This window comes from Oncorhynchus tshawytscha, linkage group LG02, assembly GCF_018296145.1.
Source record: "Oncorhynchus tshawytscha isolate Ot180627B linkage group LG02, Otsh_v2.0, whole genome shotgun sequence".
NCBI classification, from domain to species: Eukaryota; Metazoa; Chordata; class Actinopteri; order Salmoniformes; family Salmonidae; genus Oncorhynchus; species Oncorhynchus tshawytscha.
Window position 1 is genome coordinate 62,026,130 of NC_056430.1, and position 5,881 is coordinate 62,032,010.

Genomic DNA, 5,881 nt, shown 5'->3' on the forward strand with positions numbered 1-5,881 from the left:
CAGCGAATGCTGCTCATCTCCCTCTGTCACTGATATGAGAAGCTTACACCAACAGCTTAGAGATATCAAAGCATCCATTTTAAAGCTGCTGGCTAATGCCCCCTGTTGGTCACCCAAAGTCTTTATGTTAGAGGTGACAAAATGTCAAGAGAGAATGAATGGAGGCGGTCCAGCTATCGTCCTGTCCAGTGACGACTCATCATTTACTGAGATGGGGCAGCGAGGGAAAGTGATTTGGGGGCTAGGGAGACAAATGAGAGAAAGGTCCAATAGAACAAGTATCGTATGGGGTCAGTTTCCCAGAGCCAGATTGAGTCGACTCCTGGATTATCTAGACATTATTCTCAACGTCTGTTTTCTATCTAAATAGAAGGTACTGATATGGAGCATACAGAGGCTAAGCGGACAGGTCGCCCTCGAGGGAAATGAAACCACCAAAAGAGGATGTTAAATTGTAGTTAATTAGTCAATAGACCGGATACAGTAAATCTATCATATTGGACCATATGGGAATCAAACTCAATAGCAACGCTGAAGGAAGGCAGACGAGGAACCCTAAACTCCCCAGTTTAGGGGGTGCAGGAGTTTCAAGAGAAAATGGTCTGACAGATATTACTGTTTGTCTTCCTTTGGATCCCACCCCTTCTACTATGTGCATGGGAGGAGTTTGAAAGTCGACCCCTGAAGGTTACATCCTTGACAGAAAACATATGACCTAAAGTTAAGTCACCTTAATGCTTTGGTGGGTAAGATTTACACACTACAGATATGTAGGATTATTCTCTTAAAATTGTACACAACACATTGATTACAATGCTTGCCAGCTCCTATCATTGCACTTAAATAACGTGTATTGTTCATTATTGAAGCCATATTAGAATTGTAAATGTATTCTACTATTATTTCACTGCTGTATTTAATTAGTTAATACTCTCCACACGCAAGCTGGAGAAGATGACCTCATCACCGTAGTGTTTATGGATCACTGGGCCGGTGGCCTTTATATCTGCTATTGAATTATGGGAATTTCATTTTTTTTATTGAAGGAGCGGCCTCCAAATCCAATAAGAGCGTCAGCACTCCTCGGCCACACGTTGATGTATGTTATAGGCCTACATTTTCCAAATGGACACAGTGTGCATAGCAGCAACGGCATCCAAGTTTGATGCACATATGATATCGTAAATTAAACAATTAGTGCTGAAATAGTTTTAGCTGTGACCAATTTACCACATACAGCAAATGAGGTCATCAAAAGCTCAAAGACAATGCCTGGTATAATGTAATGGACACACACAGGCAAAGACGTTTCTTTAAGGAGCCTTAGAGGGCAAAAGTCATCGTCCACTGCAATGTCATGAAGTAGAAGCTTGAAGGAAAGGTATAGGCCTCAAACCAAACCATTATGGAGGATACAATCAAACCCCGTATAGCTGCCTTCTCCATTCACTCACAAGACAAAAACTGATTCAAGCAAGTTTAAGTTCGGTCTGGGTCTTCTTTACCAGAGAGAGAAAGAGATATTGAGAAAGAACACTGGCCGTAATTTAATTAAAATGTGATAATGAGCACTTCAATCCACGAGGAGGATAAAGCGTCTTGGGTTAAAGGTGCGGTGTGTATGTTCCTCTGGATGTCTCTGGCCTGAGGAGCTGGATTGATCTTTGGTGGTGGGTTGCAGAAGAAGGCCTGCCTCCCCTGGGCTTAAGGGCCACACACCTGTGTGTGCGTCGGGGCCAGATAAGCCCAGATTAAGCTAAAGTTACCCGCTCTCTCTCCGCAATGTCATTCAAAACCTCAACGGCAACCATGCCGGGGACAAAGCGCCTTTTGGGCCGTCCTAATAAACGCCATTAGCTTTGAGACATCAAACATGAAGGATTATGGGATTTTCAGGAAGGGGGGAAAAAAAGATGGAGGGTCAATGGGACTCCCTCACTCAAGCGTCCTTTTCTCTTGAGAGATTACGATACAATTTGTTTTCCTTTTTCCGCCATTTTGTACATCCCTCCTCTTTTGCAGATTCCCCCAAAAAAGCCGTACAGTAATCCCCTGCAGATGAAACTAAGGACCCACCAAAAAGGAAGATTACACAAGGCTTTGTAAAGCGTTCCTATACTGATGTGCGTGGGTATTGGGGGTGATTTTTAAGCACTTAACACAGGAACTGTGTAAGCGAGCACACACACACACACACACACACACACACACACACACACACACACACACACACACACACCACACACACACACACACACACACACACACACACACACACACACACACACACACACACACACACACACACACCCTGACACGCACAGAACAGAAAGCTGCCTTTCTTCTGTATCTACTTCTTACACTACTTCTGTTTACTGAAAACAGACGTTTAGAAATATGAAGACCGCAGAAATAAAACCCACGGACACTGAAGTCAAGAAGTGGATTCAGAAGGGGGATTAAGCCGAAAACTTGTGTTGAATGACAAGAAGTGCCACGTCAATCTGACATGCCCTGCTTCTCTCCATTTGCACAAGGAGACAAAACCCACTGTGTTGAAGGGCTCTTTCATTCCCTAAGCCTGGGAATTTCTCTTTGTAGAGTAGCAGGTGGTTTAGCTGGTATAGGTCGAGGAAAAAGGAGGATATATCTATATATTTATCATTCTTTCTCCCCACTCCTTCGTCCAAGTGGTTTGTGGAACATCATTTTCTTATCAGTCCGAGTCCAGAGAGGTGGTTTAGAGGTGAAAAGATGTCAATATCCGCCAAACTAAAAAAAAAAAAACATTCTGTAGCCAAAAGCAGTGGAAACCACAACACAAAGAACTAAGAAACCACAACCACAATTATGTAGTAGCAGTGGAAGAATTTCTTTCCCACGATTAATGCTACCTCTGTGGACCAGGGGCATCCCTCAAAATCTTCCAAGATCACTTACCACAAAGACAAAAGGGAAGAAGAAAACTGTTAACAGTCAAGCTTCAACCCTGAGGATTACTCTCCTAATGTTGCACAGATTAGCAGCAGCCCGACCTTTGACTCCACTGGGGAGGCCTGCGCTTCTGACTCGGTTTAAGGCAACGAGGACTCTGCCAAATGAATACAACAGAACAGGCGCCCACTTTATCTGCTGCCATAGTGGACCCCAAAAGGTTTCTGTTGCGATTGAGATCCAGGACTGATCCAAAACCAGTTTTGACAAAGCTTTTAGGTATACTGCGTCACACACAGTACAAAGCGATGTGTGGCCAACAACACAAAGCAACCCAATGAGAGCAGGTGGTGATTTGAGGACAATGGAGGGGAAGAATCAACATATATAAGGGGATCAGTTATCATTTGTTTGTCTGATATCAAAGATCAATATCCGTCAAATGCATTAATGCTAATGAAGAAATAAGATTCAGTTCAGATTGATCAAAAGGCAGGGGTGTCAATACACAGCCCTGATCCTGACTCTAGTTCAGCTGTGAATAAAGGTAGGCTAAGCACAATTGCTATAATCCTGAGTGTGTGATGGGCAGATCTTTTACTTAACGCAATACACCCCATGTTCGTACATCTTGTAACCTATGGATTAGATAGGAGTGGCCAATAAATCAGATAAGGATATTAGGTTGCGATGCTATCGCCTCAAATTGAATGGATTAATGATTGGCTCAATAATTCAATGTATATCTTCAATAAAAGATTGGCAGAAGTTTTGAAAATATACTTTTTTTTGGCAACTCAAGAAGACATGTTCTCTGACTGTTTTCTTTTCTCCTATCGTTCCACTTAGAGCCAGGTCTGTCTTTTTTGCACAACATTTAAATAAACACACACACACACACACACACACACACACACACACACACACACACACACACACACACACACACACACACACACACACACACACACACACACACACACACACACACACACACACACACACTCAGCCCTCGTAAGCGTTGCCTTCAGGCGGCGAAGGCATCAACACTCTAGCCACGTTCAGAGGAGGTTGCATCTGCCGCTCCCCTCGCCCGACGTTGGGAAGGCTTCTTCTGCCTTAATCCTCTTTGACTTTATTCATGGAAAGGTCATCTCTGATTCTCCAAATGGAGGAGGCGATGGCTGCAGACGCTCTCTAGACATGCCAGAGAAACCATGGTAGCGCCTGGGAGAGAGAGCGGGATGACAGGGGGACACTGCTGGTTGTGCTTTTTGGATGGGTTTGTGGTTTAAGGTTGTGCCATAAAGTGGCCAGGAATTCAAAGGGGCCAATTTTGGAACGAAACAGTGTGGTATGATTAGCGAGCGATTCAGAAAGGGCCATCTTGCTGGAATGGCATTGTCAAAATGGCTGACTATACAGTATGGTACAGGGGCAAAGCCACACATAACCAAGGAGAGAGAGCGACAGAAACAGAGTAAAAGTGCAAAAGAAAAGGTCACTTCTAACCAGAGACAAAGTACTAATTAAGAGGAACCAGTCCAGTGCTTTCACATGGAGACCATTAAAAAGCCCTCATCTGTCATAAGGGACCTTGTGTCAGGACTTCAGAAGCGCAGTCAATTGTATGGAAACACCACCATCGTTCCACTTGAAGAGTTTCGACCAAGCTCTCTACTGTAGGACGTAGAGAGAGAGATTAGCTTCAAGGCCAATAAGACCCAAGTGCCAAAAGAATGCTGACAGTTTCAGATGACGCAAGAATATTTGTTTTGCTGAAATGTTACAGGTCTTTAAAGCAACGGCGAGCGAAAACAGGTTCAGGATTGTTGGTGTATTGTTTTCTAGTGCAGCTACAGCATGATAACACTCTCAGAGGCGTCCATTTCCTACAATGATATCCAATGACATCTCTTTGTCAAAGAAACGATTCCCACTTCCAACAAAACACATTTTTCCTTCTCTTTTTTTCTTCAAAGCACGCCGCTCTGTTAATCGGCAGTTGGTGTAATTTGTCCTCGCCAAGATCTTTCCATAAACACGTGGCGTTCCCTGTTTGCTCGTTTTATTTGCTTGCATTGTTCTGTTTTTGTTCTCTCCAACTCCTCGTCCCTGCCTGCTTGATTGTTTGCGGTTTAATCGCAGCTTATTCCTGGGCCTCGTTTCCTTTCCTTGTGTTTTCATTTCATCCTCCCCGTCTCTGAGGGCTTGTTTTCTATTCGTGCCATGGCTCTTTTCATGTGTCCCTCGCCGGCAGAAATCAACGCTTAGATACACAGCAGGGAAGAACAAAACAAATAGACAAACACAGCCACAGAACAGATGCAAAGTGACTCTGAAAATGTCTTCCGTCTCTGATATGGCATTGGAACGAACCAGAGGAGGGAGAAGCGAGCCGATGGTACGGTTGTGTCTCATGAATATGGTACAGTACAAAGAGTACGGTTCTGAATGACAGTCTACATGCATACTGTACATGCATAGGTACATAGACAGATGGTAGGCTCACTCGTAGGGTTGCAGTAGTACGTCTTCATAGTAGTATACCTCCATTACTCTATTCTATCAGTTACCAGGGTACCACCTGCACAAAACAATGTTACCGTGGCCGTTCCAGGCCCCCGATGCGCAGAAGGGACTCCTGAGGGGCTGCACCGCCTGACGCGGACACAGACAGACCCGCGGTGGTGCGCATGCCAGACTGGGCCACGTACCTCGCCACGCTGAACGCCAAAGCGTAGATAACGGACGGAGTCTCGCTGTGGAATTAGGAAAGCCATCCTGATGATAAATCAGAGGAGGCGTGAGGGAGGGGGAGGGGAGGCCAGGTGTGTCAGAGGGAGCTGGTGTTATCACATATTACAGAGTCCAGGCCGAGTGAGGAATAGTGATGGTGGTGGTGGTGATAAAGAAAAGGTATTCCGGTATTCGGCCGTTGCGAAAG